Raw genomic sequence first — 24810 nt, 5'->3', positions numbered from 1 at the left:
TCCACTTTCACATATTTAAATATCACCAAATACTCAGCCGTTACATATTTTAAGCAGCTTCTTTAGAAATCGTTCACTTTATGGATGTGAAGTTTTGGAGTTAATGAAGCTGTTGCATAGTGAAGAAGTGTTAAAGATGGCTAATTGTGCAGCTTTAGCGATATGGGTTCGAAAACCGACCTGGACTGTTAGCGCGTGCTTCTTCCATCAAAGGTTGTGTTGGCTTACTTTACACATCCCAAAGATGCCGTGGAATTTTCAACTTGCGCTCCAAGCCAGTAACGAAGTAAACACTTCTACTTCGCTTTTCATTTTCAGAAAGTAATATTGAACAATTTTGCTGATGTTGTTTTGCACGACTGCCAATTACTTTAAGAAGGAGTGAAATTTCAATCAGTAGCGTACTATAAATGTAAATCGTTGAATTTCATGCACTTGCTGGAATCGTATGTCACCAGCACATCATATAAACTAACTCAATAAACAAGAAAAGGGGAGGAAAACAAAAGCTGTCTTCCGTCCTTAAATTTTGCTGCAGTTTCGTATTGTTTCTTTTCCAGTAAGTGACCAGTGAATTGACCAGGCATCTCCTGGCGCTCATTGGTCCGGAGTGCGCTGAGATCACCACAACTGGCTGAGAAGCGAGTCAAATCTCTCTCTCTCTACCCCCCCTTTTTCTTTCCCACAGCCACTGTTATGTGATTAATGCAGACAGACCGTGCATCCCGAACTGTTCACACAATCTGCAGCACCGGACCACCGATTAACCAAGTTTTCCGGCTCAGCTGCTAATGGCTGTGTAAGGATCGGAGGGAATATTTTATGCATTTGCTTATTTACTGGCTCTTTTATTTGGACATTATAAACAGCAAGTACACTGGATTTTCAAGAAATTAAAACGTGGGATTCATGAACTTCCAGAGAGTATTCCAACTTTGCTAGCAAGGTAAACAAACGCTTTCCTAAGATTAACTCGTTATTTGCTATTTAGTTAGGTCAGGGCTTTAGGTACTTTAAAAATGGTCTAATTTTACCTAGTTAGATACAACTGGATAATACAGGGTCTTGTCATGCAGTTCTGTAAATAACGGACTGTTTTCCCAATTTTTTTCACATAACATTGAATTTACTCACAAAACCTTTTAAGTGTTTGTTCATAGCTTCTTTTCCCCAGTTGCTTAACTCCTAGGATACATTGACACTTGTTTTTCTTTTCATATTATTTACACCATTGACACACATAAAGAACACTCCTGATTTATGGTAATGTTAAGGAGAGTTGTCGCTTTAAACTCTGCCTGAAGGTATACGCTGTGTGTCAAGGGTTGCTGTTTCTAAACGTTTTTCTTTTTGCCTTTGGCTTTTAAACTTTTCTGCAAGCATTCTACTTTACCTATTAGAGTCTGGTTTGCCCAACTTATATTTTTGCCGGTATACAGATTTACACAGATTTGTACAGATTTATTTTTTATTGATTTCGTGTCTTGTATATATTTGCATAAATTTAGCGGATATCTTAGCATAGTCGTCTTTTAACTATTGAGAACTGTTTGCATTTAAACTTTACGTAGTGTGCTGAATTTGGAGAGGTACAGTTTTAGTATGTTTGTAATACTGAAACTTTTCCAGTTTTAGTATATTTTTAAATTAAAATTTGGCCAGGTCATAACAGAGAAATGCGCACTTGTTCACCCGACTGCCAGGAGCTCAAGGAATGCTGCGCACCGTGGGAATAACTGGTTTAATTTGTAAAATGGACGCATCTCCGGTGGGAGGCTTCGTTCTGGACACCCCCAACCCATAAGGCATCATGTTTTGTGTATTCATCCATTTGTTATTTGGAGGAGCTTATTTGAAAGATCAAAATCGGGCAATATACAGCATAGGTCGGGACGCCATTTGCAGATTTCCAATATATAATACCATAATGATTATGGATATCAAAGAAGCTGTTAGATAGTTAATGATTAAGTGGTACGATCAGCTAATAAAAGGTGTCGCTAAGACTTTGAAATGAGGTATAGTAATAGTATGAGAGCTTATACAAAATTCAATAGGAATTTAAAGGGGCAGTTTGCGGCAATAACAAGCCTTTAACCAATTGAATTGTATACGTTTAAAATGTTTGAAAATTACTTTAGCTGACAATTCAGAGAAAGTGACTGATTATCTGGCAGACACTCTGACTCATAAGGTCATAATTTACTTTACAGTTGTTTGTATATTTTTTACTTGCTGTTATACCCATCTAAGACTGTTGAAATCTAAGTAATAGCAGTGCAGTGCACCATCTAATGGAATGTATTTTGTATTGCATGGAGTAATAAAATACATTGCATTTTTTATTCCAACAGATGGCGCATCACAAACATTTGCAGTAATTAAATGCATTAAAACAAATTTTTGTGATGTGCTATCTGTTACAATGACAGCGACAAAACAACCGGACAAATACATCACTGTTTATCCTTTTATTAAGGTGAGTATAGTGTTGTACAATGAATAGTTATCCCAGTTCCTGAACCTTTGTTTTCTAGTGAAGGTTGGCAGAGCCGATCCTGACATTGCTGCATGTGGATTAGCACATGCAGATAAGAATTTCACTCTGTACATCTGACTGACCTTATTAGTAGATGGTTATTTCCAAGCAGAATTATTCTGCTTACTCAGTTCACAAGGATAGCTGCCAGCCATCAAGAATGGAAATGCACAAGCAGTTGGACCAGTGTGCTAACACTGTGCTGTTGTGGCCTAGGCACTAAACTGTAATCCAAATATTTGCCAGTTTACTTCCCCCAGAAATAATTATAAACAGCTGTAAAGTATCTCAACCTGGATAAAGGTGTCTGCTGAATATATAATACACTTTCTGAATACATTTGGGTCTTTTTTCCCTCCTTTGCAGCAATAGTGAGGTGCATAATATGTTTCATGACAGCCTGGCTTTATTAGTCTGGGTTGTGAATTTGTAGTTACATGAAATTAACATGAAGTTCAATATGGAAAGGAATGTTAACAATTAAGCAAAATAAAAAAAAAACTCACCTTTAAGTCTCTTTGCAGTGAATATACTGTATATAATTCCCATTTTGGTGATGGGGTGCCACAGTGGCTGTGTGGTTGACATAACTACCTCATAACCCCAAGGATCTGGGATTGAATCCCAGCTGCTTGAAAAAATGAATTGAGTTTGAAACAAAATGGATTGTAGAGTATTTGTTTATTTGACATTAACGTCAATCAGCCCTGAAGGCCCCATATTTTAAATGGTGTGTGACTTTTTTTGGTATACACTCTTAAAAATAATCATTTTATAATTGCACTTTACTGAGTTGTGTAGTTCATTGAGGAACCACTGCTTGACAAAGAACCATTTCAATCTTGAAAGGGTTCTTTGCGTAAGAAATTGGTTCTTTGGGCTTTGAAATGGTTCCTAATATTGGGACAAAACAGAAATCTATGACTTTTAGTTAGGCAACCTAGGAGGATACTAATAGATAAGAAAATCCGACCTGCATGTGTTAATGCATGAAGCAAGATTCCTTTTAAAATAACGAACCACTGGTATTTCACAAATCATGGTTAGCTGTGGAAACTTTTATAAATCTGAATAAATAAATAAATGTTATCTTCTGAGACCTTCATGTGGATGGTTCCTTTGGGAACCAAGAATGGTTTTCCATGGCTTTGCTCTGAAGAACCATTTTGGCACCTTTTTTTAAGATTGAAGTTTGACTAAAGCTGGTTAAACCTGAGCTGCACCCGTCTTTGTTTCATCCAAATGTGAAGTTCCAGAGATGAACATGGAAATAAAATGACTGGAAAACTGTACAGTACACAATAAAAAATAAAATGTTAAATTTACATTAAAAAATCTGGCAGCTATGGTTGCCAGAATTTCACTGTGAAAAAGAAGGTGACAATATTGTTAGGTCTATGGTATAACTTTATAGTAAATAACTCTTTTTTTCTTTACAACACATTACAATAGAAGTGATTGTTTAACCATCTGCGGTGGGCTAGTGCCCTGCCTAGTCTGTGCTTGGTGTGTGTGTGTGTGTGTGTGTGCACCCTGTGGTGGGCTGGTGCCCTGCATGGGGTTTGTTTCCTTGTGCCCTGTGTTGGCTGGGATTGGCTCCAGCAGACCCCCATGACACTGTAGTTAGGATATAGCAGGATAAATAATGGATGGATGGATGGACGTTTAACCATAACCTGGAATCCATGCACTGTAATAAATATGGCAATCGTTAAACCATTAGAACTTGCTGTCAGGATCAAATACCAGTACACAGCATGCATTAGTAAAGTAACAATAACCAATAGCAAACGTGTTGTATCATTTAGTTGTATGCATTGAAAAAAATTCAGTGTTTAAGGAAATGATAGGACATTGTCTGGTGAAGAAGTAAAGTTTGCTTTGGTGGTGTCCTACAGGTGTGGCAGCTTATCGAATACAACCCACCATAAATCAGCTTACGTAACTTCAAAAAACCTTCAGCATACAGAGAAAAATAAGTCTGCTAACTTGGTTTAAGTTTTTTCCCTACTGTGCAAAGGTATATGGTTCACCAGGAACAATATGGTAAAAGAAGGTGTTTCCTTATGCAAACATTGTAACTTCGGTGTTACTGAAACAGCATTTTACTGCTTTACATTTTACAGTTGTTTACCTACACAGTTTAATAGTTTTACACCGTAAAATTAACAGTGATTTTTTTTCAGCGTAACCATAATGTAAAAGTAAATGGTGTATAGCATGTTGTAAAGGTAGAAAAATAACGATTTTACAGAACTTGGCTGCAAAAAATAGGGAAATGTATTGTTTAAGATATACAAGTAATTTTCAGTACAACATAAGAGAAAAGCCAAGCAAAATGACACCTTTTATTGGCTAACTAAAAAGATTACAATATTCAAGCTTTTCGAGGCAACTCAGGCCCCTTCTTCAGGCAAGATGTAATGTCTTGCCTGAAGAAGGAGACTGAGTCGCCTTGAAAGCTTGCATATCATAATAAATAAAAGGTGTTATTTTGCTTGGCTTTTCTCTTCATTCATAGCGGCTACCACGGGTACAACACCCTAGTACTACAGTACAACATAAGGTAACTTTTCTTTTTTTTCAGAACACTTATTTTAATTTCACCATTCACAGTATTTTTACCATTAAATTTACTGACATTTTTTATAGTGTACTGTTAAACCTACTGTTTGAGGGCCTGTAATTTTACACAATATTTACAGACTCTAGAAGATTAAAAAGAAGAGAGTTCAATCCATTACCACAGTGAGCTGATTTTAAAAAAAGGCGCTTGAAGGCATTTAATGACTTTGATAGAAGAATTTCCACTGCTTTTGACTGCAGCATGATGGATTTGTGTACTGCTTCACTTTCCAGACTCAGACCGCAGTGGCAGCCTTTGTATCAGAGCAGCCTTAACAAAGCAGCTTCACAAATAAGCCATTATACATGGTTGGCTTACCTCAGTGTCTTGCTAAAAAAAAAAGAAAACAACATAATATGTGACTGACTTTATCACAGAATGATAAGTGGCTATAACATCTCTGCAAGGTGACATTTAAAAGCCTAGGTTATGAGCATTAACAACTAGATTTGGAATTTCCTGATGTAAAGAGGTTTGCTCTCCTCATCCTTTCAATCATTTATCAGAGTTCCCTTTATGAAAATGTAGCCAAGCATGGCGACATTAAAACCTTTTATAGTAACATCATCAAAGTTGTATACTCATCTGGTGTATAAGTGCATATACAATGTGGACTGTAGAGGATGCTCTTGGGCAAACCTTGAACCTAAACACAAACAACCAAGACAAAAATAATAGAGATAACTAGTGTAAATGATACCACTGGTCAACAAGCATTTTGCTACTGGGAGTCTTTCACCTTTACTTTAACAGGTTTCACTTGCTGACTCCAACTCTGAAATCGTTTTCATCCAGCACAACCCGTTTTTTAGTTATGATGTTCCAACAGGGTGACTGAACAGTAAAGGCGGATAACCATTTTGATAAACACCAGTAATTCCACTAGGGATGCCATTGACGTAAAGAATTCGCTACACGTTACTAACAGCTGTGAGTTGTTTACCTTGTCATTATTAATTTTATTTAAAACGTATTCATTTTTAATTATCAGAAAAAATATTTGTTACTGATTACCAGGTCTTATATGACTCTAAAGCATAATGACACAACTCAGACATGAGGCAGTAGGTAGAGGTTTTACTGTTAAACATAACATTGCATTTCAGGATATTTTGTTTGTTAGATTCACCATTAGTTTGAAAACTTTGTCAAGGTGATGGACAGAAACGGCGATGCTTTTCAGCATTTAAGAAATAAGTCTGGTCTGGAGAAAAGTGAAGCCAAAATTAAGGAAGGTGTTTTTGTTGTTCCTGAAACCCGTGAACTGATGCTTGACAATGAGTTCAAAAGGAAACTGAAGCCCACTGAATCAGCAGCATGGGAAGCATTCGTGTGGGTTGTCCAGAATTTTCTTGGCAGTCACAGAGCAGAGAATAATGCTCAGCTTGTGGAGAACCTGCTGAAAGCGTATCAGCTTATGGGAGCCAGAATGCCACTGAAGATGCATTTTTTACATTCTAATCTTGACTTTTTTCCACCAAATCTGGGAGATGTCAGCGATGAGTATAGGGAAAGATTTAAGCAAGATATAAAGGTGATAGAAAATTGATATCGGGGAAAATTCACTCCGAGCATGATGGGTGACTACTATTGGTTCTTGCAAAGAGAGACGGATGTGCAGTACAAGCGCAAAAAGCGAGTGCCTCCAACACTTTTGGACATGCTGACCTCACTTTTATATTGAGGTAAATTGACATAAATATGCTTTAACGGGTCTCTGATATCGTCTTCTGGTTTGTTTTCAGAATAAGCACATCAAAACAATTTTGGTGGGACATAGTCCAAACTCCAGATATCATGTTGATATCTTATATTAAAATTGAAAAGTGTCATAACGTCAATGATGTGTATTTCAAAAACATGACATGCTAGCTTAATTCTGATTTCATATATGAAATCAGTGTAAAAAACTTAATAGAGAACTGCTCTGAAGTTCCCAGTAGCAAACAAAAACATTTTTTTGTAGACCAGTGTAATAGATAAATCAGTTAGGATTAAAAATGATGAAAGGATAGACACTACATAAAATAATAAAAAACCTAAAGACTGTAAGTCCTATCTAAACAAATGGAGCGCATGACTACCAGCAAATATATAGGGTGGTCCAGATCTAATTATGCAATTTTCATTACGCTATAACTTATTAAGTTTATTACATAGAAAATCACCCGAAAAATCCCAGACCATCGAGAAGCGTGCAAACTGACAACATGAAGAATTGTCTTCGCACCGAACTGGAATTGTCCCTGCATAAATCAAAGTCATCCAGATGATCTTGATCTGCATAATTAGATCTGGGCCACCCTGTATTGACCTGTCTCTTTGCAAATCATCCTTAATAATCATTACGCCTACCACTCAGACATTCCGTACTCCCTCGATCCCTCCATAATACTAGTCAAGTCCTGATCAACTCCCCCTACCCCCAACCTTTAAACCTTAGCTTACAATTACTTCTGGGCACCATGCAGTAATACTGTGTTCATAAGTCACATGAGCTTTCGAAGTTCCCTCTTGTAATGTTTCACCTTCCTACTTCATTATGATAAGATCAGATTTTGGAAAGAAATTCAAAATTGCTGTTAATTTGATACTTAGTCCACACAAGAAGTAATGAAATGTAAACTTTATTTTTTCATAAGAGTAAATGAGGTGCATTAAAATTAGATGTGTTGCCATTAGAAATAATTAACCAAAAAAATCATGTTCATAGCTGACCAGGTAATTTTTTTTAATATATTTTTAACTCAGGTGAAAGGTCAGTGTTATATCACAACTTAAAAAATTTGGGTAGCATTGTTTCCTCTGAATTGTCCAACTCAGAGCTTCCAATTCATGAAAGATCTGACTGAGGAAACTTGCATAGCATGTGAATTCAGTACAAGGTTCCCAGTGTCAAAACATTTGCACCATCCCCTCCCCTCACTACAGAAGAGTATCAGTGATGCCCAGATTACCTGTTGTTATGAGGTTACTGTTTAATAACTCTTACTTCTATGTATATGAAATTATGTCAATTGAAACTCTTATTTGGGTTAATTTTAGGTCAAGGAATCAGTCTACCATGGACATTGATATTCTGTGTACTTATTGTTTGGAGTGCCATCCCGGTGCTGGGAGAGAAGTTATCAAGGTTTTGACTCTAACTTGCAATGAGGTCAGCCTTTGCTGCACTTCCGCATCAGTCTTTGAAAAATTCCTCCCTGTTCATGTGTTTTTGTTTCTCAACAAACAATTCTGACATCCAGACCTTGACTTTTGCTTAACGTTTTGATTTTGTCATTAGATCTTTTGATCTCCCATTTTCTGACAAACGTCTAGGTCTTGACCACGTCTTATCTCATATTCAGCCTCTCTAAAGATTTACAATTGCTGTGATTCACTCCTCCCAAATGGCCTAAGAGATGTGAGGCCTTCAGATATAGCCAGGGCAGTGGGCCTGAGTCCCACCAGCCTGCCAACAGGAGGTGCATCAAAAGGCACTCTAGCACCCGCTTGAGTGCTTGGCTTGGGCATACACCAGGCTAAGATGTGCTTAACTCTTAAACATACTTTGAAATGTCCCAAAATAATCTCAAAATGCCCCATTAGAAAAAAAAATAACCCCGGGCTAGTGCAGAAAAAAAACTCTTTGTAAAATGGAAATTTATTCACAAAACAGGAAAAATATAAGAAAAGGCTCAAAAGAGCAAATGTGGCACAAAGGAGTTGCCTAAGGACAATCCTTGGTGAAAAAAAGGCCCAATACAAGATCCAGAAATCATGAGCCAAAGACAAAACAGCATAATATAAAAACTCATTTAATGCACAGAATAAGCAATAGCAAAAAAGAGATACTCCCCATCCAACAAGTGCATAGAGGGACTGACACTCCCATCAGGCTTTATATTGGTGGGAGCAATCCCTCAATGGAGAATGACAGTTGTCCCCATCCCTTGGGGAACCTCCCACCACACACAATGGATATGGCAAAAAAATGATCCACACACAGAAACCAAACAATTAACAAAAGTGACGAAAATATACAATATAATTATATTAAGAATAAATATATATAACAATAATAATTACATTAAAATGGAATTTAAACATAAGTCAAGGCAAACCCTGGCTTATACATAAAAGCAATAAGCAGAGTTCATATCCTCCTTTGCTAATATATGTTGCCCTCTAGTGGTTTGGGTAAGCAAATTAATAGGTGTTAGGAGTTACATATCGTAAGTATCTGAAGAATGTTATAGAAGAATGGAAAGACTAGGAGGTGGTATTGAAGTCAGGTACAAAAATGGGTCAAAACTGGGAGTTCAAAAATAACTGGGCAGCCAGAAATCACAGGGCAAGATGTTAATCAGAAGTCATGGTCAAAAAGGCAAAAACAAACCTACCACTAAGGCCTACTTGGAAAATAAGTTAACTATTCTGCATGAAACAAGACATTGTTTTCCACTGATGGATAATGCCATCTGTCACTGACGTGAAATTATAACATAACAAATCTACAACCGTGATGGCTAGGTCACATGATGTGACTTAACACCATTGCAGAAACAAATAAAAGTAAAATGTTAGTGAAATTAAACATTTCCAAAACTAGTACAAGTGAAAACTATCAAAAACCGAATCTATTTTTGTATAGCATTCTTCACTGAGTGCAGGAACAGAGCACTGTGACTAGTTTTCAAGTAAAATCTAAGTATAAATTTTACAAATTATAAAATAAAGAATTAGTACACAATGATATGAAAACCCAGCAAATAGCGCATTGTAGTAGTCAATCCTACTAGTAATAAATGCATTAATTAATTTCACAGTATCATGCATTTTTAGGAAAAAAAAACGTTTTAGGCATTTTGTAATGTATGTTTTAAAACACACGTTAGTTTTAAAACTAACACCTAAGTTACTGCTGACTCAGTAAAACTAATAGTGATTCCAACTAAGTTAAAAAGTGACAAAATATTGTTGCAGTCTGTAACATTCCCCCCAATAAATGTCTACATGCCAGTACTGTAACAAATAAACTAAAATCTTTGTGATTGTAGTGCCTACCACTAGTTGCATATGCTTGTGCTCCCTTTTACTTCTTTATAGTACCTGAAAAAACATCAGCGGTACACAAATTACATAGTATGAGGAGTTACAGTATTGTCCACTCATTCAAGGCCTAACAGTCTATAAAACTGAAAAGTCACTGTTTATTATTTTAGACTAGGTGACACGGTGGCATAGTCATTAGTTTTGCTGTCTTAAAGCCCAGGAGACATAGGTTTAAATCTCAGACTAAGGTCTATCTGTGGTGAGTCTGCATATAGTCCAGAAGTTTTCTTATCACATCCTAAAAATGCATGTGTTATGTGAACTAGTAGCTCTAAATTGCTTCTTCTGTGCAATGCTGCTGTAACTGATCCTGCAACCTGTAACATGGAAACACATTTCATAGCACATGAATACACTAAAAATGAATTCCTTTAGCCTTTTGAATTTAATAATCCATATGTTGCTGAACCTTCTGGCCTATAGACTCTTATTTCTGGTTCAAGATGAAATCATCTCCTTAATTTCCTTGTTTTTAATACTGTAACTATTGTTATTATTATTATATATTTGACCGAGCCTTTACCCAAGGTGACTTGCAAGATTAAGATGTGTTACAGTGTTTACAGATTTTGAAGCCAAGGCCGGTTAAGTGATTTTCGCAGTGTTACCCACTCTGAAGCAGTAATGTTCTAATTTAAAGTCCAACATCTTATCCACTACATTGTGTGCACTTCATGATAATGATGACCTTAATCTGGGTCCACAGATATACGACTCTGTCAGATCCACTGGTTGCCTCCCAATGTAGATTACTTGTTAGGTTTAGAAAATTTGTCATCATTAAATTGTCGTTGCTGCAGATTGTGAGGATCAATTGTGTATCAGTGGGGTGCAGAAAATTGTCTCATTGCTGACATTTAGATTGCTGGAGTCATGATTTTCTGGACAAATTCTTCCTCTACAAATTCTTTTGGAGCTTAGTTGTTGTTTTGTTTCATTTGTATTAAAAGTTAAAGGCATTGTGCTCGCCTCTTCACATTTCCAGGGGTTTTTGTTGTCAGTATAAGCAGCATGACTGTGTGGAAATCAAAAAGTGGCATCCCATTTAATACAAACCAAGCATGACGTTAATGTGGTGACCAATCATTAAAAATCTCAGCACCTTTTAAAACTTTCGGAGTCTTGTTGTGCACTTCCAATGAATGTGCTACTGTGGTCAAAATAGAGCAGCATGACTTGGCTCTGTTTCAGTTCCACAAAATAATAATCATTTGAAAAACAGTTTGACAGGGAGACAGTATGAATTTCAAGTAAAATAAAAGCTTATCTCCATGTTCTAGCTCACATTGCATATCATCAGCAGAAATTGAAGTAAGCGTATCACAGAATATAAGACAACTGAAATTTTAAATCAGACAATAGTCACTGGGTATATTATCTCTATATTATACTGTAGGTGCATCATCCTTGGGTGCAAACAAATGTAATTTGTAGCTCTCAGCTTGAGCTACTGTAGTCAGCTAAGTGGATTTATCAGTTAATGATAGAGCTCATGCCTTGGTATGTTCCTGGATGTACAAATTAGAGATTAACTCTAGAAGCAGACATTCCTATTTCTAGAACTCTGAAGTACGTTTGTCGTCACTTGTTTCAGTTGCTTTTGGGTGTGGTGGCTTTCTTGGCTGTGGGCAATAAAACACTATATTATTCCTTTCGATAATTAGAGCTCTAGCTAAGGAAAGGGTTTAGAATGATGGTTAGTTGAGGAAAATAAAGCTAAAATGTTTTATAGCAGCTGGCTTCACTTATATGAATGTGGGCATTTCTTTATTCTGTATATACTCATGGATGTGTAATGTGAGATATACTATGCATGTATATATATATATATATATATATATATATATATATATATATATATCTATATATATATATATATATATATACAGTACTAGCAGAATACCCGTGCTTCACAGCGGAGAAGTAATGTGTTAAAGAAGTTATGAAAAAGAAAAGAAAAATTTTTAAAATAACGTAACATGATTGTTAATGTAATTGTTTTGTCATTGATATGAGTGTTGTTGTCATATCTATATATATATATATATATATACAGTATCTATATATATATATATATCTATATATATATCTATATATATATCCTATGGCGAAGCAAGGAAGGGAATGTAGAGACTGGAGCGACGGATGGCCTTATATAGGCAGGCAGCCAACAACGTGGGAGCCGTTGGGATGGGGGACCCAATGCCGCCTCACACGGTGACTGAGCTGCAGGCTATTGACGTATATATATGTACGTAAGTAGGATTCAGTAAGCGATGGGAACCCGCGTACCAAATTTCTTGAAGATGGGCCCATAAGTAACAAAGACTGTTGAAAAGTTCAACATGGTGGCTGACAGTGGCATCATACCACCGAAATAAGTACCAAATTTCAGCCTTCTACCTACATGGGAAGTTGGAGAATTAATGACGTTGGAAAGTTCAATATGGCGGCTGACAGTGGTGTCATACCACCGAAATAAGTACGTACATTGGTTTCGGCTAGCGCAGGGAAACCGCCTACCAAATTTCGTGAAGATGGGGCCATAAATAAGAAAGTTCAACATGGCAGACGTTGTTGACCGTTATGACCGTTACGCGTAGAATTTTGAAATGAAACCTGCTTAACTTTTGTAAGTAAGCTGTAAGGAATGAGCCTGCCAAATTTCAGCCTTCTACCTACACGGGAAGTTGGAGAATTAGTGATGTTGGAAAGTTCAATATGGCGGCTGACAGTGGCATCATACCACCAAAATAAGTATGTACACTGGTTTCGGTTAGCGCAGGGAAGCCGCCTACGAAATTTCGTGAAGATGGGGCCATGAATAAGAAAGTTCAACATGGCGGACGTTGTTGACCGTTATGCGTAGTATTTCGAAATGAAACCTGCTTAACTCTTGTAAGTAAGCTGTAAGGAATGAGCCTGCCAAATTTCAGCCTTCTACCTACACGGGAAGTTGGAGAATTAGTGACGTTTGGTAAATTCAATATGGCAGCTGACAGTGGCGTGATACCACCGAAATAAGTAGATATACATATAGATCACATTTCATACAATGTCCAAGAACAGAAAGACACTCATTTGTGTTTTTTCCCCCAACATGCAGAATATTGTGAAATACTCTGTATTCAGTAAATAGACAAGTGGTCATGAACTGGTTTGCTGCCTCACAGCTCCAGAAGATATGGTTCAAATACACGACCCAGTCTATCTTTGGAGAGGTTGCTTGTTTTCCCCAGCTCTGTATGTATTTTTTATCAGATACTTGCCATATTACTCTCAGATCCTAAAACCACACATATGAATTAAAATTGGAAATGAATGAGTGTGGGTGCGTGAATGAATGTGTCCTGTGAAGGACTGGTAGCCCACCTAAGGACACATTTTGCTCTGCATCCTATACAGCCTGTAATGGTTCCAGGTCTCACAACCTCAGATTGAATTAAGCAGATCATAAACAGAACAAAAAATGGAGAGATTTTGTATATATTAATTCATATATCATATATTGATGAGGTAGGGTTCGGAAGGTGAGGGTTATAATGTCTTATTTATTGTGTGTGTGTCCTTTTTAAACCTGCATATGCTGGGTTCATATCCAAATGTTTGTTAATGGTGTTTTCATTGGATAGCCAGTTCTCTGGCACTTTTAGTATTAGCCTTGAATTTTAATTGCACTGAGTCCCATTTCAACATGTGTCTGGTTGAACATGTATGTGTGTAAATCAGAGACCATGGGTCCTTTCTTCTGACTGCATTGGAATGTTCCTGTATATATGTGGCGAGTGTTTTTGATGTTTGTCCCACATATACAGCTGAGCATGAATCTGAACCCCACCTCATCATTCCCTCCAAATCCAGTTACCCTCCCCTCCTTATTTGCTATATATTGCCCTGGATTCCTGTAAGTCTAATAATTTTCCTCTAGTGATGATTCCTGATAGGAGTTGAAAACATAGGAATAAAAAACTATTTAAGATATGTGATTAATTTGGTCTCTTTGTGGATTTCCAGCTGCAAATACATACAGCTATATGAAAAAGTTTGGGAACTAAATTCTTTGGATTAAGTCTTAATTCTTTGGATTTTTGTTTGTTATTGGCTGTGCTTTCAAAGTAGCAACTTCCTTTTAATATATGACATGCCTTATGGAAACAGTAGTATTTCAGCAGTGACAGTAAGTTTATTGGATTAACAGAAAATATGCAGTATGCATAACACAATTAGACATGTGCATAAATTTGGGCACCCCAACAGAGATATTACATCAATACTTAGTTGAGCCTCCTTTTGCAAATATAACAGCCTCTAGCTGCCTCCTATAACCTTTGATCAGTGTCTGGATTCTGGTTGGAGGTATTTTTGACCATTCTTCCATACAAAATCTCTCTAGTTCAGTTAAATTTGATGGCTGCTGAGCATGGAAGGCCTACTTCAAATCAACCCATAGATTTTCGATGATATTCAAGTCAAAGGACTGTGACGGCCATTCCAGAACATTGTACTTCTCCCTCTGCATGAATGCCTTTGTAAATTTCAAACTGTGCTTTGGGTCACTGTCTTGTTGGAATATCCAACCCCTGCGTAACTTCAACTTTGTGACTCATGCTTGAACATTATCCTGAAGAATTTGTTGATACTGAGTTGAATTCATCTGACCCTCGACTTTAACAAGAGCCCCAGTCCCTGAACTAACCACATAGCCCTACAGTGTGATGGAACCTCCACCAAATTTGACAGTAGGAAGCAGGTGTTTTTTTTGGAATGCAGTGTTCTTCTTCTGTTATACAAAGCGCTTTTTGTTATGACCAAATAACTCAATTTTTGTCTCATCAGTCCAAAGCACTTTGTTCCAGAATTAATCTGGCTTCTCTAAATGAGCATTTTCATACAACAAGCAACTCTGTTTCTGGTGTGAGTACAGAAAGGGCTTCTTTCTCATCATCCTGCCATATAGATGTTCTTTGTGCAAATTGTGCTGAATTGTAGAACGATGTACAGATACACCATCTGCAGCAAGATGCTCTTGCAGGTCTTTGGAGGTGATCTGTGGGTTGTCTATAACCATTCTCACAATCCTGCTCATATGCCGCTCCTTTATTTTTCTTGGCCTGCCAGACCTGGGTTTAACAGCAACTGTGCCTGTGGCCTTCCATTTCCTTATTACATTCCTTACAGTTGAAACTGACAGTTTAAACCTCTGAGATAGCTTTTTGTAGCCTTCCCCTAAACCATGAGACTGAACAATCTTTGTTTTCATATCTTTTGAGAGTTGCTTTGAGGATCCAATGCTGTCACTCTTCAGAGGAGAGTCAAAGGGAAGCACAACTTGCAATTGACCACCCTAAATACCTTTTCTCATGATTGGACACACCTATCTGTGAGGTTTAAGACTTAATGAGCTAAACCAATCAATTTGGTGTTGTAAGCAATCAGTATTTAGCAGTTACATGCATTCAAATCAGCAAAATTACAAGGGTACCCAAATTTTTGCACAGCCAGTTTTTCACATATGATTTAATTTCATACAACTAAATACTGCTTCACTGAAAATCTTTGTTCGGAAAACACCCCAGTAATCAGATGTTCCTAGGAAATGAAAGACATACCACTGTTATCTTTTTTTGTTGAAAGTAGAGTATATTATTCTACAGGCTGAGACTTTTTCAGACTTTTTCATATGACTGTATATACATATATTTATTGTTTAGCACATGCAAGTACCAGTTTCAGTATGCTCTGTACATATGACAATAGTTACCAAATAAATACATGGCATAGAAGCAACTGTGGAGCCTTATAATTTAATTTTAATTTGATAATTATAGATGCAACAATGCCTAAGGCCAACAAAAGAAACTCTGGAGAGACAACTCAGCATTTACAGATGGAAGAAGCTCACTCATAAGAGAAAGATAGGCCACAAGCAGAGAGCTAACAGAGTAAGACAGATATAGATGGACAGAAAATGAAGAAGGTGGTAGATGAATGGGTGAGCTACCCTGCTTAGCAGAGAGTTATCCCTATAGAGGTTTCAGAGAGGCTGCAGGGTTTTATTTTCTGTTCTGATTACTTTATCACTCTTCTGTGTTAATAACAATTATATAATTTTACATATTTTGGTTCATCTGTGCTTTTCCTGGTTACAAGAGCTGGTATGAGAGAGCCTCCTCTTGTTCATAATATACTGTATAACTCACTCTAGCCATAATTGGATTAAGTGGGTTCAGTAGATGTATTTAAGTGGAAATCTGTTTTATATGGAAAAATGAATATTATAATACCATAACATGACCTTTTGTCACCTGTTCTGTGCAGTTTAAGACTGAAAAGGAGCCAAGGCCCATTATTATTCTTAAAGCCAAAATCAGGTCAGAAGTAAATTGGCCCGAAGGAAATCCCAGAAGGGACTTAATGTTGCCTAAGCAGCAACACTACCAACTGCGCCATTTGCAAAAACTAGAGGCCAAACTGAGAACTTTAGCCACTGACGAAACAGAAATATTAAACTAAACACATTTTAGCTGTTTATGGTTAGCTTGATCGTGATAGTATATAAAACCCCTTTCAGTGTATCTGTCTCTAACACCATCATATGCCAACACCATCATGTGAAATAAAATTTTAGTCATTCATTTCCATCATATCTTCTTGTTTTGATAAGACAATTTCCTATTATCTCTTCCCTTACAATCAGCAAAGGACAAAACTTTGAACATGCTGAAATTAATCTCAGAAAGCATATTTGAACATGAATACTATGTTGCAAATGGAAACTCCCCTGAATGCCACTGTGGTTAGACATTCTTGCATTTGTTTAGAGATTTTGAAATTGTTTATTTCAGAATTGCTTTCCTTTTAGAACAGCCAGCCCCTCACTAAATGAATGGTTGTATTTAGCAAGATCACAACTCATTCAAAGTCCACCAAAAGTAAAAGTTGAGATGTAATATTGCTGGACTCATGCATTTGCTATTGGGGTATATTTACAGGTGCTTTAATGTGCTCATATAGATGCCTGTTAAACAATAGGGTATCCATACTTCATTTATGAACATGTGTAAAATAATTTAATTACAGTAGTCTTAATAAGTTATCATGATATAGGCATAACACTAACAGTTTGTATGACTATTGTGTTGGGACTATAAAGTGGAAATGAGCTCATGGAAGAAAATACTATATTTTGTATAAGTGAGCGTTATACATAGCATTATTTAAACTATCGCTGCAGTTTGCTGACAATTTAGTTCTTTGTAATACGGCACTGTCAATACTGTAGTTTTTGTAGTTTTGGAATACATCAATTAATTTTGGATTTTGTTTTGTACAATTTTATTTCTCTGGTTAAAAGTTATTAAATGTGTAATATTTTTGATGTTATCGCTGTTCTGCGGAGCAGATGGAAAGTAATGGGATTAAAGAAATAAACATGTGTCAAAGCCTAGCTGAGTTCATAACTAAGAGTTCTAACGGATCTTTTAACCAAATCAAAAGCAAAGCCTTAAATTGTAGTCAAAATGTACGCCAAAATTATTCTTTAAAGAGAATAATTAAGGAAAGCAAAGGTACACATAAAGTTCACTGTCGTTATTCTAATCTCAGTAGAACCGAAATGTCGAGGGTGACCTTTTATGCTGTTGTGATGATGACATCATGCATTGCACATTATCAAGTGTTAACATTTTGGACCCGGACACCGACAGACTGACACAGAAAGTCTTCAATAACACACGTTTATTACCACCCACACCCCCCAAGACAACATACAGTGCACAATCACCTAAACACAGTCTCTTAGGACTCCTCTCTGCTTCTTCAGCCACCTCCAACTTCTCACTGGCAAGCTCTGTCCTTCTCCCACCCAACGCCGGCTCCCTAATTGGAGTGAGGCGGCCTCTTTTAATCAGTTCCCGGATGTGTCGCAGGTGGCCCCTGATTAACATCCGGCAGCCTTCCCAAGTGTGGCGGAAGTGCTGCATATTCAAGTCCAGGGGTTATCCAGGGACCCCCCTGGCAGTGGCCATGGTGGAGCATAGGGTTGGATCCCCCATCTCAGTGGCCCCCGTACAACCCAGGGGCGCTGCCTTCCTTCTGGTATTTCCGTACGTCTGGCATCCCGGTGGGGCAAGGTCCCTGGACTTCTGTCACAGAGGCCAGTTCCATAGTAATGTGGTGGCAACACAAAATGACAGTGCCCATGAAAATCAAGATGGCATTGAAAAAAAGATGTAAGTAATTTTAAGCTACTTGCATATGACTTTACATTAGAAAGGAATGTTGAAAATGAGTTCAGCAAACTCAGAAAACCATATGAACTGTGATTTCATGCACAGTAATTAAAATTTAGATAAAAAATGGCACACCAATTTGCTTATTTATGCTTTTTGTTTTCTGGCCACCATTTTGGCACCATTAAGATATACAGCAGCCATATTGTTAGTGATTGTTGGGACCATTTCTGGCCTTGTCATAATGTGTGACTAAGGCTGAGGGTGTCAACAGGTTTAGATTTATTGAATGATTTTGTTAGATTTTAGCACAACCCATCCATGAGGCTCACACTGGTAACAGATGCTCATGTGTGGGTGTTCACTAATTTAAGTTCAAGTTAATTACCCAGTGGAGTGATAATGCACCGGTTCCAGCTGCGAGGCAAAGTGAATAAAATGGGGATGGGTTAGTGCATGAAGAGAGAGGGGACAAAGGAGGTAAAGGAGAAATGAAAAGATAAAAGATTGGATGATTGTTTGTCAGGAAGATAGTTGAGGAGGTTTCCAGTGGAGAGCAGAGGGCATGCAGTGTTGATGCTGTTGAGCTTTTAAAAAGTAGAAGTGCTGATTGTTGGTTCTGGACATTCTAGGGAGTTGGCAGGGTCAAGTCTGTTGAGCAAATAAAGTAGAGCAGACAAGAATGAAAAAAAAGGCCACTGTGACTTTGTGCAGAGACAGGATGATCTGAAGCATGGCAGCTAGTGGCGGACTGGCCATTAGGGCATTTGGGCAATGCCAGGTGGGCCATGGACTCTGGTCTGGTCATGGTCCAGCCGTTTCATGAAATAAATTTTATGTACTGGTTACTGTTTGAAATTAAAATACATTTTCTAAACTACTAAATTACTAAACATTATCTGTCCGGCACTACAATTTATATAGTCCTATATAATATACGGTATTACATCATCAAGTTGTTTTAGTTGTCAGTACACAACGTTGCAGTGAAAAATTTGGTCAAAACTGCCTTTTGCCAATTTCTGTTTCGATGGTGCTACATTTCGGTTAGCATATACATTATTGAAATTTATTTTATCTTATATCTAGTATTTTAACTTTTCTGTACTAATAATTCATTTAGGTTATGTATTATGCATTTCATTGTTCTCTGGTTGTCGGCATGAGCGATAATTAGTGGTTTTCAGCTACGATTGTTAGTATGATGAAATAAAGTTATAGAGCACAAGATAGGAATTTTTCATATTAGGACGGAACATTTATTATTAAGTTAATGTTAAGTTAATGGAACATTTTAATCATGTGAGGTTTTCATTATAACCTCAGTTATAATTTATTCTATTGTGAATGAGCAGCTATTAGCCTATTAGGGTACTGGCACTTGGACATGACATTGACATTTGACATGTACTCTAATAACGTGTAAGCCATGTTAGTAAATTTTTATTTTTCATTAAATTTTATTTCTAAGTATGTTGTCAAATTTTAAGTTGTGTCTAAACAACAGTATACAGATTAAGTTTGGCAACAGTTTAGATAGAGTTCATATCATAGGCTCATAGCAAGTAGCGAGCCGCCTACTCATCACAAATTTTAAGAAAATTACAATGAATAATGGGGCTAAGTGGGTTGACTTCGTCACCTTACTTGTTGAAGCATGCCAGGGCCGGTTTTGAGACCCAGTCTGCTCCTGATGGCAGCATCTCTGGGGTAAGTGCATACACAGAAAGGGGCAGCAGCTCTGGAACTGCGGCAATAGCAGTTGGTGCATTGTGTGTCTGTGGCAACTGGGAGTGGTGCAGTTTGTGTCTGTGTTGACCCATGGAGTTGGCAGGCAGGGGATGTGGCAGGCTGCACTAAGGGGATCCAGATACTGTATATGTCCAGGCAAAGGGAATACCTCCTGTTGGATTTTAAAGAATTTATTTGCACCTTTAATCACTGTATGGCACAGTTTTAAAGAGGATTTGCAGATATAATTATTTATTGAACTATAGTTATTGATTTATTTAAAGGCACCCTTTTGCACTTTGCATGCTTCCATTATCTTGAATTTATTTAATTCTGCCATACTATTTAGCTCTGCTATGCTATATATGAACAAAACAACCTTGCTTGTCTACTTCATTTGCCCTGTATCACTCCGTTCATGAATATTGATATCCTGGGAGACAGGAGATGCCAAGGCTGTGTGTCACGGCATTATTCCAACAAAATTTGAGATGGTGGCGTAGTAACTCCATTGTCCAAGTTTATTTATAAAACTTTGTAAAAATAAGCCTTGAACTTATGATTTAGTCAGGGAAAGGCCTTTTTTTTAGATCATTGAACTATTGCATGGCTTTTTTGACTAGGACTTTGACTTTGTGGTGTGGGTTTTGACAATCAGTTTTGATTGACTTCCCTGTATTTGACCTTCTGCTCTTTTCTGGCAATGATTCTTAACTTTGCTTTACCCATTTGCATCTGCTGTTCATTCAAAAATCACTACTTTTTACTCTCATGTCTTTCTTTCCTGAATAATGACAATTGAGATGTACTGCCTTAAACCACACAGTCTAATTCATCTATGGAGCTTTTCGCCCCTTCTGTATTTAGAAATAACCAGTACAACTGTTTTTGATTATTTGTCAGTAACACTGCATACAGAAAGACTCCTGGAAGGTGACAATGTTGATGACATTTTTCATTGATGACATTTTTCAAGCAGTAACAGACTGTACTCAAAGTAGAGGGTTACAAAGCAATCTTTGGTGGAAAGCAAGATACTAGAATAAAGCACATTCAGTTTCAATCTCATGTTTTGTTTTTTTAAGTCATCTGGCTATATTACATCTGTGTATAGTTTGTGCTGCAAGGTGAATAATTCTTTAATTCCAAGATATAATTTATCCTAATTTTGATTTTCAAAATAATTCCCCATTCAAAATTGGTTTTAAAGAGGTAATTTATTTTTTAGCCACAGTTGATCTGTTACAGCAGCAGACGGCAAAAAACTTTATTCGTAGAATTAACAATATATCATTTTTTTCCATATAGATGTAGTGGACTCAATCTATTTTTTTTTTTGAAAAGGTACTTCTAATAGAAAAAACCTAAACATAGTTTAATAAGTGTACTTGTACTTTAGCTAATTGCTAAATTGGCGTTTTACTAATTTTCTGCCTCCTTTTGGCAGTTTGTAAAAAATTCAGCTGCCCTGCAATTAAAGTAACGTTAGTCCTCTGAAGAGTGTCATTTAAATCTTTCTGGTTGTGCACATGCTTATTTTTATTTATCGGAACAGATGTTCAATTATAGGGACTTTTGCCTGTTTAATCTTACCAAAACAGAAGAGAAACTGCAGGTTAAGTCTGTAAATGTTTTAGAAGCCACAAACCACAGTGGGAGTGACTGGAATTATCAAGAAGCTAACTTATGTTAGGGAGTACAACACAAAATTAGTAGCTGATGGAAGTTAATATATATATAATAACCTGCAATCAAAATTGTCCATGAAACCCCTTTTTTATTTTTATAAAAGGAGAGGTCTGATGTGTTTACAGAAAAATAAAATTGTTTTTATTAACGTACTTTAATACTGTATTATGAACTGAATATAAAGCTAAGAAAATGGCTTTGTGAGAAAAACAAATTAAAGGGAAATAACATTATTATTTTTTCTCTGAATATTGGATGTCATTTAATGAAAATGCTGCATTTGTAATAAGATTATAGAGTGCTGGGCTTACAAGTGAAAATGTGCTCTCTTAGATGCTGAAATTTATAACAATAAACTGAATTTTGGGCGGCATGATAACACTGTGGTTTGTGCTGCTGCTTTATGAATCTGATGTCCTGGGTTTGAAAGCCATGATGATCTTTGTCTAAGCGGAGGTTGCAAATTTTCTCTAGGCATATATAATTTCTCTCAGATTCACAAAGGTTGAAGTCTGAAGTCATAGTAATTGCAATACAGTGACTTTGGCACCAGGATGTGAGATTTCTGCACTGCTGTAATTCTGTTCTCACTATTCTTTAGTTGAGATTTTCCAACTAGTGCTGTAGCAGTAAGTTAAAGTATATTGGGTATTTTTGTTTTCTATTAAAGAAAATAAAGGTGCAGCAATTTGTGGAAATCACATACTCATTTAATTGGAAATTCTAAATTGGCATAGAGGGTGTAAGTGGGCCCTGTGATGGACTGGCACCCTGCCAAGGGCTGACTCCTGCCTTCTAACCGATGCTGCTGAGATTGGCTTTGGTCATCTGTCACCCTGAACTGAATGAAGCAAATTTGACATTCTTACATTATGTGCAAATTGGAACATGAAAATGTATTCTCTTGAAATAACATGAAAATGTATTAGGTCACAGTGCCGGTCAAAACTCACTTAGAGCCCTAAGCAGGGTTGACAGACATTGCCCCTCATTGTCCATAGTGGGTAGTTGGTATGACAACCTGTGAGGGTGGTATCCTGCATTATTCAAAGCATGCACAATAGCAAAAATGTCATATTAGCAAGCACTTGTCCATTAGAGTTTGACCACCTGCCCCTCAAATTTACTTTCATTAATGTTGCCCACTCTTTATCATCATAGTCTGACAACTGGAGGGGACACATACCATCAGAAACACAAATGGGGCCCCATTGTTTACATACTGCATGACAGTATGATCATACATTTATGACCTAGGGGTGAGGTCCCTCTCTGTGTCTGGAGTGCCCACCACTTAACTTTTATAAATGACGTCCATTAGATGACGACAACTTAGGCAGCCACCTATGTCAGTTAATGGATTGGCCAGCTTTGTTTGTTCACCTTAAAAGATGGGTTACTTATTTATTTAAAATTTTCAGGTTTGTAGTTTTATTGGAGCTCCAGGCATTCTCCACACAAGACATATTCAAAGTGCTGTTGGAAAAATTATAATCAGTGTAAAGGAGGTAAGAATCAAGTGAGTATGAAGGGAGGGTTAAATTAACATTAGCATTGACAACATGTACATGTACTTTAGTTTGGTATATTTTGGTGGAAAGGTTCAATTACAATTTGTCATGTTTATATAACTTTGCATTAAAATAGGACAGCATGGTGGTGCTCTGCTTACCTGTGCAAAACATGGGTTCAAATGGTCATCCTGTCACCATCTCCTGTACTGTGTGACACATGTGTGTATAGGGTTTCCCTGGATACTCTTTTTTTACTCTCACGTCATAAAAAAATGTGGCTTGAGAAACACAAGTCATGATACACTTTTGTCATTTATTACTTTATAATGGTGGCTTTATTTTAGGGGTGTGAGTGAGAGTGTTGTAGAATTTATTGGTGTCCATCTTGAGCTCAATGTTGCTGGCTCCCTGCAACCCTAACCCTTTGTTTATCTCATTGGCTGGCAATGTATACTCTAGCACATCTTTAATGACATCATTTCAGGATAAAAACTGCATTACCACAGCCCTTTTCAGATATTTGCATTAACCTATGGCAACACGCATCCTAACGTGCTGCACCGACTCATTACTGAGACTTTAAAAGAGTCTGCGGCTTCAGTTCAAGAATATCCAAATAAAAGCAGTAAGTGAAAAGAAAAGCATTATCATAGTTGGAAATAACTGACTTAATATTGAAGTCATCCTTTATTTAAGGATCTTGAATCGTTAGCATGTATGAATAATTAATTTAAAATAATTTAAACTGAATTTTAATTCAGAAATAACATGTTACTAACACTAGTCAAAATCATGAAAAACTGCCTTATATGAAAGTTTGTGTCATTTAGCAGTAAAAGTCAATTCAATATACTGAAAATTCCACTTCGTTCTGGTATGCATTTCAATTCTGTCTAAATCAGAATTTGAGTAAAATGTATATTCCAAGATACATGAATAATCATTTTATTGAGCAATATGTGGATTCATTAATTGTACACTCACTTCAAAAAACATACATTTTCTCATTATGCACATGATTGTATTATATGTCTAAATAATTGTCTAAATTCATGTTTCAAATTTTAATCCCTGAGTAAGTATCATGGCATCAAAGTTCCTGTCAGTTTACTTTGATGGACTTGAAATCAGAGGTGCAGGAAATAACTGAAGTAGGTTGCAGGATCCAAAATTGCTTCAAAATTGTGTGCAACTCCATCGTAACACCAAAATATCAATATGATGGACATGTTAATGTTCTAAGTTTAAATTTCAACTTATTTTTTATTGTATTTCTTAGAAAATTAGAACATTTTGACAGGAACAGGCTTTTCATCCCAAAAGGATTTCCAATCCTTTTCACCTACGTGTTTCTACAAAATATCTTCAAGTCAAGTTTCAAGG

At 36.8% G+C, this 24810-nt stretch overlaps 1 protein-coding gene across 1 annotated transcript in view; it reads left to right on the top strand.

Annotated features, from left to right (window-relative positions):
- The first annotated feature begins 682 nt into the window (after window positions 1-682).
- The window catches only part of megf10 (multiple EGF-like-domains 10), a 214789-nt gene continuing 190661 nt past the window's right edge, over window positions 683-24810 (top strand). The window contains exon 1 of the mRNA XM_039759025.1: window positions 683-946. The gene's annotated coding sequence lies outside the window, so the exon portion shown is untranslated. The remainder of the gene's footprint in view (window positions 947-24810) is intronic.

This window comes from Polypterus senegalus, chromosome 7 (assembly GCF_016835505.1).
Source record: "Polypterus senegalus isolate Bchr_013 chromosome 7, ASM1683550v1, whole genome shotgun sequence".
Taxonomy (NCBI): domain Eukaryota; kingdom Metazoa; phylum Chordata; class Cladistia; order Polypteriformes; family Polypteridae; genus Polypterus; species Polypterus senegalus.
This window is presented reverse-complemented; position numbering and strand designations above follow the sequence as displayed.